This window comes from Otolemur garnettii, unplaced genomic scaffold, assembly GCF_000181295.1.
Source record: "Otolemur garnettii isolate 467f Iridium unplaced genomic scaffold, OtoGar3 scaffold00064, whole genome shotgun sequence".
NCBI lineage: Eukaryota > Metazoa > Chordata > Mammalia > Primates > Galagidae > Otolemur > Otolemur garnettii.
The window spans coordinates 7751679-7764123 of record NW_003852459.1 but is presented as its reverse complement, the minus strand read 5'-3'; positions in this window follow the sequence as shown (position 1 = coordinate 7764123).

The window sequence follows — 12445 nt, the reverse complement described above, 5'->3', positions numbered from 1 at the left end:
TCTCAATGCCAAGGTTCCAGCTTAGGAAGGATACCATGTCCAGGATGCTGTCTGCACCCTGCAACAAGGATCGCTCTGTAGGGCTGTGTCCCCAGTAAGTATGATTCACAGGAAAGGAGATCTGTCTTTCCATCATTCCCAGGGGCCCATTTTGGGGACTTTGTGTTTATAGCTTCTGTAAACCTCTGTCAGCAGGTTTAGAGGTCCTAATTCCCACAGGGAGAAACTCTTCCACTTGGGAGTTATAGAAAAGTCCCATCAGCCTGAACTCTGACTGCTGCACAGTCACTTGGGGCTCCTTGAGAAAAGAGACCAGAGGCACAAAGAGTGGCTAGTCCCTTGGCAGAGGGCTCCGGCCAACGCAGGATTGGGTGGACTGTTGTCATACCAGCATGTGGGATTATGTTTGGCACCCAGGTAAGGCTGGGTGTCTCCTGATACTTCCAACTGTGATGGTAAGTCATCTGATGCATTCTGGCATAGCAGCCAGGGTCTCAGAAACCTCCTGGATGAAGATCCTGCCCCTGCCGAATGGACAGCCGGCTATACTCGCCGGGGTGCTGGCTGAGACTAGTCACAGACGGGTGGCAGACGATGAGCGCCAAGCACCAGGTGTATTAAGACCAGCTGCAGCAGCAGGGCTGCGGTTCGTGTCACTAGCCTGTTTATTTTAAGCTTCCTCAAGGTGCTTAAGGAATCCAGGAAGTGGTGTTTCCAAAGAGATAAACTTATTATACCAGAAAGTAGGTCTGCGTGGCTCAGGGTGCACGGTAGTGAACACCGCAGTGTGCTGCCTGGAATCTCTCCCCAGGATGAGACACTGATTCCTCCGGCTGGTAGAGAGGTGGGTGTCACTTGCTTATGGCTTGACTCTGAGTTGACCCTTCCCCCCAAATTGCCCTTGGCTGGAGGGAGCTCCCTCATCTGAGGTTGTGCTCCTTGCTAGGTCAGCCACGATCTAGTCAGTGGGGGTCCACAGGCACGGCCCCCTTGCCTTAATTTGAGATGTCTTCAAGGGCCCTCCCAGCTTCTGAGCTGAGGTAGCTTCTCTGACTGCAGCACAGCTCCATTTCTCCTCTGCCCGTCCTGTCCCCATCACTCCCTTACGATGTCATTCCCAGAGCATGTTCCAACAGCCCGCCTGCATGCGCCTCTCCATCCTCAGAGTCTGTTTCCCAGGAAACCCCAATTGCACTAGTGGTGATCAGACACCTGCTTCTTTGTGGAAACTAAACACTGCATCCTGGAGAGGTGAAAGGGAGCTGAGGGTGGCGGGTGCAGCAAGGGGGCTGAGAAACCTCAGAAACACCCCCTTGCACCTTTCCTGATGGTTGTTGGCTCTTCGGGGCAACATCAGCAGTGAAGGCAGAGGTTGTCCGGGCTCAGACATCTTCCTTTCCCCCGCGGCTCCTCCCAGAGGAGGACCCTCATCCCCATCGCCTGTTTGCACCTGCGGTTTTGATTCTGCCCTCAGTGGCATCTTTGAGACACCTCCCGTTAAACCAGCAGTGGCAAAGCTGAGGACATCCAGGAATGGAAATAGAAGTTCTCCTTCCACCGGCTCCTGAATATCTCCTCAAAGAGAAACTAAGGATATTTTCTAGGCAGGACATGGCTTAACATCTTTCTTTCAAAATGTATCTTTAGTAGCCTACAGGGAAAGGTAGCTCTTCACATTTCAATTCTCTTCACCCCCTTTAATGTATCCTGACCCAGATCTATTCTTCAGTCACAAAAAAGCCATGGAGAGCAGATCAGAACTAAAGCAGGGACACCGCGTGAGTCAGATGGGTCCCCTCGTGCTCTGCGGGCCCCGCGCAAAGTGAGAACTTGGCTGTGTACACTTTAAGCAGGTTTTCCACGGTCCTGAATGTAGAAATCTCCCTCTTTTAATGTCAGAACTGGAGAAGGGGACAAGGGTAAGTAGAAAGAACAAAAGAAAAAAGGGAAATGGGGGGGTTTCAGCTGTTTCTCCCCCCACCCTCCGCCAGACACAAAATCCTGCACAGGAGAGTGGTGAGGACAGCTCCTCCAACAGGTAGGTTCAAAGACGCAGGGCTGCCAGCATCCCCTTCCTCTTCCCGTACCCAGTGCCTCCCCTGGCTGAGGAGGGGGTGACAAGAAGTTGCCACTTAGTTCAGATTATAATCTCTCCCTGTCATCTCCCGCCCTCAGCCTGGCATCTCTCAGGCAGAAAGAGGGGCACTGTGAGTGCCAAGGAGGGCACGGAGTGGCTGGAGGCATTGGCTCGGCCTCTCCCTGGCTGCCTGGCACGCAGGGGCAGGGCTGACTTGTAGGATGGAAGCTGCCTGTGTCACTCAGAAATCTTCAAACCACTAAAGCCAGTTTCCCTGAGATGCATCTATGCAGTGGCCACACAGCCGATTTCCTGAGAAACAGACCGTCTTGTGTCTTCCCTGCTGGTCTCACAGCTGAGCTACCCAGTGTGCTTTTCATCCAGCAGGTGACTTTACTCTTCCAGCTGGGAACTCACGGCGACAGGAACAAGCAGTAGCAGAGTGGGGCCCTGCATGGTTCCCCGTCTTGTGCTCCCTCTGGGGGTTATAGCCCCCACCCTTTCCTCTCCCTGGCATCACTCTCTGACTCCTTTTCTGAGAGCTGAGGTGGGGATGTTTTTAGAAGTCCCAGGAGTCTTCTTGCATCAAGCCGGCCCCGTGAAGTGTCACATCACACCTAGGAGCACCAACCAAGCCAGGGTGTGGTGCTGCTGGGCAGCCCCACACATTCTTCAGGAGAGCAAGGTGGCCTCAGCCATGCCACTGCATTCATAGACACCTGCTGCTGTCACTGGCTCAATCCCCGGCTAGGGCAGCATTGGCCCCACAGGAGATCCCTTCTCCTATAGCTCAGAGAGACCTCTTATTTCATTTTCAAAAACTGTTTTAATTAATGAGCATAGCCCATGGTCAGGAAACACGCCCAACACAGGCTCAGAAGCCCTCTGATTTAACAGAAGGATGGTGATAACTACGGTCCACCATGGCCACAGATCTTTTGTTGTTGTTATTTTTAATTTGCTGCAGCCTCACCTCATTGGCCACGTTCTTCCATCAGAAGCCTTTCACCATCCACAGGTCCAGCCATCTCTTTTGGGGCTGTAGCTTCAGTCCACTGACCCATAGAAGAGATGAAACAAGACCACTGCTGTGGTGGGACAGTAGGCAATTAATGTTTGGTGACTAGGCAGTTTCTGGAAAAATACCTCCACCTGGACAAAGCTCTGTGCACCAGGCTCTCAGGCTAGAAAGATGGCCCAAGAGGTGTAGTTCTAATGTCCTGCCATTGAGGTGTGGCATATGCAACAATTAAACCAGGTATAGAAACAGCATAGAGGAAGAAACACATCTTTTTCTTTTTTTCTCTATTCTTTAAAAAAATATTCTTCAGGGCGGCTCCTGTGGCTCAGAAGGGTAGGGCACTGGTCCCATATGCCGGAGGTGGTGGGTTCAAACCCAGCACCGGCCAAAAATGGCAAAAATAAATAAATAAAGCTTATTTTTTAAAAAAAATATTCTTCAAAAGACAAGTGATCAGGAAGCCCCATAGAGCAGACATCTGAGATGGATGTTGAAATGCAGCCTGCAGGACTTGCCACGGGAATGTGGTACGATGGGCCATGGAATCCTCTGTTCCTTATCAGCTGTGGGACCTTGGGTAAGTGACTTGACCTCTCTGGGTCATGGTTTCCTCATTTATGAAAGGAGGGGAAACCCGAGTTCCTGCCTGGCAAACTCATGGTGAGGAGTGGATGAGATATACATGTGAAGCTCTTAGCATGGTTCCCTTTGTTCTAATATACAGGGTGTCTCAAAGGCCACCCCTAAAGTCCCCACACATAAAGAAAACAGAAAATTGTAGCTAAGTATACCTTTATTTACAGAATATTCATTATAACATTTTACAAAATATTTAAAAAGTATTTTCTGTGTGTTTGTCACCCCTTTGGGAAAAACAAAACCCAAGAGAAGGGGAGAGAAGGCAGAAGGAAAGATGGGCCAGGGAGAGTCAAGAAGTGGGGAGGCTGGAGGCAAATCCCTAGGTGGACGAGGAGTCTCGCTGGAGAAGAAATGAGTTATTTAGTCCCAAAAGATGCATTGCCCAGGGTGCCCTGGAAACCAAATAAGAACGTCTTCGAGATTTCTGAGAAAGGCCCCAACTATGGAGGATATGCACCCTGAAGCTTTGAGTGCTGGGCCAAATGATCTGAGCCAAAAGGAGGTAAGGCTGGAGAACCAGGGCTGTGTCAGCACATTGTATGTCTTGGCTGGGAACTTGAACTTGACTTTTTTGAACTGTAAGAAATCACTGAATGGTGGTGAGCAGGTGAATGCCACTTACAAGCATAGCGAAGAATGGTTTTGAAGAGACTATGATTAAATAGCGGGAAAAATATCTCAGACCTACTGCAGTGGTTCAAGTAGGAGGGCTGAAGGCCTCAACTATGTGGAAAGACTCCAGAGTGTGCAAGCGAAATCACTTGGAGAAGTTCTTGATAGAGAAGGAAGGACTCCCTGGTTTCTGGTTTGGACAAGTAGAGTGGATCGTGGTGATTCAACAGACAAAAGACGTGCAAGTAGGGGAAACATTTTCTTTTTTTGATGCAGAATGAAGATGAGGGGCTGGGTGGCTGGGTACAATGGCTCATGCCTATAATCTGAACACGCTGGGAGGCCCAGGTGGGAGGATCTCTTGGGGTCAGGAGTTCAAGACCAGTCTGAGCAAAGCAAGATCTTATCTCTACTAAAAAGAGAAAAATGAGCTGAGCATTATGGTGGGATCCTGTAGTCCCAGGTACTCACTACTCGGAAGGGTGAGGGAGGAGAATTGCTTAAGCCCAAGAGTCTGAGGTTGCTGTGAGCTAGGCTGAGGCCATGGCACTCTAGCCCGGCAACAGAGTGAGTCTCTGTCTCAATTAAAAAAAAAAAAGATGAGGTGCTGGGAGAGTGGGGGAGTGTGGGAATGTGTGCATATCAGAGTGGAAGCAGACTAAGTGAAAGGCTCCCTCCAAAGCTACATGGAAAAGACATTTAGCTTCTCAGCTATCTTATGTTATCTCTGCCACCTCTCCTTGACTCAGAGTAGGAATGTTTAAACATATTCCCAAACCAGACCAGTGAATGTCTACTAAGTACTTCCTTTGTGACTTCTTAGGGTAAAGACTTTACCTATCTTACCTCATTTGACCCACAAAACAGTCTCGTGAATGAATAGTATTTTTAGTTTACACATGAACAAATTCATATTCAAAGGGATTAAGTAATCTGCTAAAAGCCTCACAGCAAATGATGGAGTTGGTGCCACTCGAGAATCAAAAAAGTTTCAGGAAAGAAGAATTTTACATTGTTCCTATTTCTGATTGGAGGAAAACAGGCTGATTAAGACATCTGGATGGGGCTGGGTGCAGTGGCTCATGCCTACATCCTGGGAGGCTGAGGTGGGTGGGTTGCCTGAGCCCAGCCTGAGCAAGAGTGAGACCCTTGTCTCTAAAAATAGCGAAGTGTTGTGGCGGGCACCTGCAGTCCCAGCTACCTGGGAGGCCGAGGTAAGAGAATTGCTTGAGTCCAAGAGTTTGAGGTTGCTGTGAGCTATAATGCCACTGTACTCTACTGAGGGCAACCAAGTGAGACTCTGTCTTTAAAAAAAAAAAGAAATCTGGATGAATACCTGCACTTTGGCAGCTTTATTAACATCTTACATTTATTTTATGTTTATGCTTTCAAGCATGGTCATGTTCCTCATGTCAGATTGCTCTCAAAATATCTATATAAGGTGACTAGGGCAGATAATAGCAGCGCTGTCAGTCAATCAACAAACATTGGTTGGCACACACTGAGCAAGTCACTGTTCAGAAGTGAAGCTGGCTTCACAGTGTTGCTTACAAGAAGTTTACACTCTAGTGAAGAGTCGCTACAGGGGCTATCTAACAGCATAAGTCACTCGTGCCATGTGCTCCGTGAAGGCTATGAACCATTAGTTTCAAACTACATTCCCTGGAAACTCTAGATCCTATTGAGGATTCAATAGGAATCACCTCTAGATCTCATTTTGAGGCAATGGTTCTCAAAGGGAGGAATGATCTCCCTACTCTGAAGGGACATTTGACAACGTTTGGAGATATTTTTAAATCTCGCAACTTTGGAGGATGTGCGCACTGCTGGCATCTAGTGGGTAGAGGGCAGGGATGCTGCTAAACATCCCACAACGTGCAGGACAGAACCCACAACAAAGAATTATCCCAGCCCAAAGGGCAACGTGTTGGGATTGAGAATCCTGCTCTAGAGTAATGTAAGTACTTGATCTGAATTTCATTTAAAATTATAGTTATATTTTATTTACAAACGATAACACAACAGATAGGTTGAAAATTATTACAACTAAATTTGAACACATTATATTCATCAAAGAATTAAATGGTGCTGCCATATTAAATGGGTTTTTTGGAGAACTTGGACTAAATCTTCCTGGCATAGCTATTGTAAAGGAGAACAGTTTCTAAGGCAATCACCCACTCTGAAGAATATCCTGAAATTTCCAGGTAAGTTGTTGTTCTTTTAAATAACCATTTCTGATAATTATATTTCTGTATGTAGCAGAGTTGAAAAACAAAATACAGAAATAAATTTAGAAGCTGATATAAGACCACAGTCATCTACAACACTCAATTTCTTGCTTTTATATTTATCAAAGAGCCTAATTGATTTTATAAGTCAATGTTAAGTTTGAACTTATAAATTTGAATTAATGGATACTGATTTCATTGGGGTGGGGGGAGTATAAAAAGGCCTGTGCCCTGGAATATGATTGCCTGATCTTAATGCTCAGACCAGCAGTGTGAGCAGCATGTGCAGCTTGGTATAAATGAAGAATTCTAGGCCCAGCCCAGACTTTCTGAAACAGGATCTACATTTCAATGAGATGGCACCCCCAGTAGAATTTGAGAAGTACTGGCCTAGAGGATATCACAGAAGAAAAATCAAGGAGGGCTGGTGTAGACTGCAAGGACTGTGGGCAAAGTATGACTTCCACAGGGCATAATTCCGATGAAATAAACAAGGATACATGGGGCAGGAGTTCCAGGTGAGAAAAGGGGCCTTGTGATGGGGCTGGGAATAGAATACCCTGGCCAGGCGGCAGGTTTTTGTAGCAGAACACTTAGGAACAGTTTGAAGAATTGTATGCTGTACAGGGAACTTGGGGTTGGGAGAGGCCTGCTCCCACTTGGGGCCCACTTCCCGCAGGCCGGCCGCCTCCTTGCCCTGTTGACAGAGCAGCCCTGTCTGAATTCCAGGGCAGGATTGCCAACCACTTAGCCACCATGAACCAATTAAACCTGCAATAGCCCCAAGAAGTTGGGGCTCATTATCTCCAATTTGTAGAAGGGGAGCCGACCACTTCCGAAGCTGTAATTATGAAGGTCAGAGGGCACCTGAGGCAGGAAGTCTGGTCGGTAACAGCACATTCTTGGCCCTCCCAGGTTCTCCTTCTGCGGGGCACAGGCTGGGAGACTGCTTTCAGCTGCTGGGGGTCCTTCCAGAGCTTATGGGGCTTCAGGGAACCCTGGCAGGGAAGAAAGGGCGTCTGGCCATCTCCACCTAGGCCTGTCACAGTGAGGAGAACAAGGCCATAACCTTGTGCTGGGAAGGTTTGCTGCAGAGATGCTGGACAGGGAATGAGGGGCAGTGCAAGGCAGGGTGGGAGAGGGGCAGCTCGGAGAGTGGGGGGCCTGCGAAGGAAAGCTGGAGCGGGGCCATTCCCGGGAGAAGCTGAACTGTCGGCCATCTAGTCAAGCAGCATGGGAATGTCACTTGAGTCCAGAAATCACCCAGTTTTCCTAAGTATACAAATAGGCCTAACTGAAACCTGTGTGTCTGCTGAGTTCTTCAGGGGCCACCCGAGCCCCGGAAAGGGCTGTGCACCAGCAGCTGCTGAAGTGGTAGTTGTCCTTAGCCCTGCAGCTGGCCCTGCCCTTGCCAGGCATCGGGCATAGGGTCTGCTTCCTCTCAACCTCTGGAGAGGTTTGGTGAGGTTTATAAGTCAAGAGCCGAAGGACAAGTGTCCAAGGGACCAGGGAACTGTCAGTTGTCCTGTCCCTTCAGGGCCCCCTCAGCAACCCATCCTAAAGATGAGCCTATGTGCTGCCCACCCTTCCGTGACAGCTCTGCTCACAGCACATTTAATGTCCAGCTGGGTGCCCTTAACTCTGCCTTGAGGCCTACTCCCTAACCCCTGGAGGCCACGTGCAAGGTTTCAGGACAGCCTGAGGCCCTGTCTCCCTGAAGCTGCCCTTTGATTCCTGGCTAATCACTCCCAGCTGGGTAGGGACCTGAGTTTGTTCAGAGTTTCTGGGACAAAAAGGCTCTGAAATTGAGTCTTTTCCTAGGCGGTGTGGATACCTTTGGCAATAGGGCAAGCGCTGCTGTCCCTGTCGGGGCTACCAAGGCCTTGGGCATCTCCAGAGTGCAGGAGAGAGGCTGAGAAGTTATGCCTACCTCCTGGCCCTGCTTGTGTAAGAGGTCTCTGCCGCTAAATTTGAGGACTGATCTTTGGGACAGGTTGCAGTGTAAAGAGTGTAAGATTTCACCAGGGCAGAGGGACATACGAGGTCAGAAAATTAAGTTTGCAAACTCATCTTAGAAAAAGTGCTACATCCCTCATTGCGGAAGAGCACTGTGGTCAACTGTGAAGTGCTCCTCTTGGGAAGCTGTGCACCGCCACCAGGGCTAGTCCATCCTTCAAAGCAATTTCAGAACTCTTTCTCTGGCTATCAAAGCTATCATCATATGAGGTCAGACAATTAAAGTCACAAACTCATCTTAGAAAAAGTGCTTTGACGGGCGGACTAGGCCCTGGCATCGCTGCATAGCTTCCCAAGGGGAGGACTTCGAAGGTGACCATACTGATAGTCACCAATGAGGTAAGCAGCACTTGCACTTGTCTAGGATGAGTTTGTGAACTGAATTGTCTGACTTCATAGGTTTCTTTGTATTTCCGTCAAATTCTTGAAACTTACTCTCCTGAGACATTAAGAAACTGTTCCTGATAGCTGTACAGACCCAGGGAGGCGGTAACATTAAGCTGAGGACACCTTCATATAGAAAGCACATTTAGGATTTTCTGCAAGGCAAGGCAGGGACAGAGGAGGTAGTGATGGTGGGTAGAGGTGTGAAGATAAATGGGGAGGCCCCGAGTTCACTGTTACATGCCCAGGGGTAAGGGATGCCACAGGCGAGGGTTCTCCTTAATCAGGAGGTGATATGGTGCACCAGAGTCCCTGGGGAGCACGTCCAGGGAGGAGGGGACAGAATCGAGAAAGGAAGACACAGAGGCTCAAAGCTGAGGGTTAGCCCTGCTCAGGCACAAGCTCCTTCCTTTGGAGAGGACACCAACCCCGGTGGGCTGGACTGGCTCCCAAGCTCCCAAGCTGCCAAGCTGGTCATCCAACAGGTTCTATGTGGAGATCAACAACTTGACCTTTCCAGGTGATTTCGAACCTGGAGCTCCAGACAGGTGTGGGCCTATGTAATAGAATACAATGCAGCCTACACAAATCACGTTATTCTCAGAATAAACTTCTTTAAATTAAAAAAAAAATTATTATTTAAGAACGTTTAAGTATATGGGGGAAATTTTCATCATACATTGTACCCCCCACAAAAGCTAGCATTATAAGCACTAGATGACAAATCTAGTTGTTTCCCTGAATACTCACACTTCTACCATCGGAAGTTCAGTCCCCCAGCACACAGCACTGGCTGTCTGTGTGCAGTAGCATTGTGGGTAATGTTCATTTTCTTCACATCCTTCTATATGTTCCAAGTTTTCTATAAGCAACATACCTTGCTTTTGTGAACAAAGAGGATGATAATTGTTTAATTAAATGATAGCACTAATTCTATTTAAAGTGTTAGGTCTATTTATCTGTATGTTTGTTTATTTAGGATTTTTTTTTTTTTTTGAGACACAGTTTCACTCTGTGCCCTGGGTAGAGTGCTGTGGCATCATAGCTCACCACAACCTCAAACTCTTGGGCTCAATTGATCTTCTTGCCCTCAGTCCCTCCCTGGGACTACAGGCATCTGCCACATGCCCAGGTAGTTTTTCTATTTTTAGTAGAGACAGGGTCTTGCTCTGGCTCAGGCTGGTCTGGAACTCCTGAGCTCAAGCAATCCATATGCCTTGGCCTCCCTGAGGCAATCCTGTTAGCATTACAGGTGTGAGCCTTCCCACCTGGCTAAAACTGCTAGTTCTGTTTAAAGGTCAAAGAGTCAGAGAACTGTGGGCAGATGAGAAGGTGGTTGGTGGGCTCTGATGCTCTGATACTTGCCCACCAGCATCCATCCCTCCTTCTTCCTCCTTCTAGAGCAGCGGTTCTCAACCTGTGGGTCACAACCCACAGGAACCGTATTAAAGGGTTGCAGCATGAGGAAGGTTGAGAACCACTGCTCTAGAGCTTCCCTGTTGCTCCAGTGTGGTGATTGTATCTTCCATTCACCCCTCCAGACCCACTCTCCAATTCTCTCCTGCTCACTTTATGGACTACATCAGAAGCTCTGGTTGGCTGTAGATAGGAGGGGACACCTGCAGGAGATCAAAGGAGCCGGGAGCACAGGCTGGGGGTGTTGATCCCCCCAGGGGCCCTCCAGCAGAATGGCCCCATCACTTGGCCCTCTTCACACAGCTGTCTGTGTGTCTGTGTGTCTGGTTCCTCCCTCTCCTTTCCAGCTAAGGGCTGAAAGGTGGTGCCCCTCAAAACCATCTGCACACCCAATCCTTGGAACTTGTGAAAAGGACCTTAATTTGGGAACAGGTCTCTGCAGATGTAATTAAGGATTTTAAGATGACAAAATCTTGATTAAAAAATGTTTCATGATATATATATATATATATGCGCTCACACTCGGCTGGAAAATAGAACCAATGCAAAATATGCAAGAGATTCATAGTCCACCACCATGTCACTATGCATGACATGGGAGAGTGCCTGACGTAATAGCAATAAAGTAAAAAATGATAGAAATAAGATAAAACAAAAATAATTCTGTATAACATAGTGAGGGGTACTCAAATCAGCAAACAATTCTTAAAGCTGTTTTATGCCTAGCACTCGGCATTCAGGTGTTAAATGGGGGTAAGATGTGGGTCATTTTCCTTGAGGGGCTTATAGATTATTATTTTTTTTTTTTGAAGTTTTTGGCTGGGGACAGGTTTGAACCTGCCACCTCCAGCACATGAGGCTGGCGCCCTACTCCTTTGGATCCTACTCCAATCCATAGGATGCCACCCTATAGATTATTTTTTTACAAACCCTCAGAAAACAAGAAGTTTTCCAAGTTATACCTTATTCAATTCATGAAAAATGCACGCAAAATTATTCATCTAGTGTTCATCTACACTTGTACACTTGATAATACTCTTGTTGAGAAATGCAGTTACAAGGTCAAAGTGAATGCAGTTAAAAGAAGAAATGTAGAAAGGAATTTGATTCAGAACTATCACTAAACAAAGTGTGGGAGACAAAATTCATCTTTACCCCAACATGCCAAAAATTATGTTCTACTGGTGAAGTATTACTTGGAACTCTACCAGGCCTTTCCCAGGGACCTAGCTTAAAGGGAAAGGGTTGAAGGCTTGGGGAGCAACGATAGTACCCTTGGCCTTTCTGTCAAACTGTACAGAACAAAACAGATGGAGATAGGAGCCATTTCTTCACCAGCCAAGACCCCTGCTCCTTAATTCCAGGACTGAGAAGCAGACATGAGATAAATTCTTTAATCTAAAACCTCTTCCAGCAGTTTGATCCTCCAACAGAGAACCTTTCCTTTTGGATTAAGTAGGTTCCCTTTGTATGAAAACTCTCTTTACAATACTAACAAGCTTGGCAGAGTTATCGAATTCACAACAAGGGGTGATTCCTTTAGTTTTTCATCAAGCTCTGAGAGAAGGGGATACAGGAATGAAGTGGAGAGGGTTTAAGAGAACGTTGCGTGGGACGGCTGGCACAGGTGGGGACGGCTGGCACAGGTGGGGACAGCCCTGGCAGATAGGAGGCTGAGAGGCGTCCTGCAGATAAACCACCTACTCTTACCTCTCTCTTTGGCCTTCCTCTTTTAAGCAGTGCCTCAACAGAGGCCAATCTCATACAATGAGCTTCCGAAGGTTTGCTCCATGGACTCTGGTTCTCCATGAAAGTTTCTCTTTTCACTGTTAGAAAATTCTGTGGCCCCGTAGGTTTGGGAAATGCTCTGCAATGAAAGCCCTCAAAGTCACAAGTAGGTTAACTCATTAATGCCTCTGAGAAGCCCTACAGTCACAAATCCTAATTTGTGTTGAGGTAAGCCAGGATTTTCTTTTTCTTTTAAAAATTTTAATCTTTAAAAAAATTACATAGGATTGGCTCGGTGCCTGTGGCTCAAGCGGCTAAGGC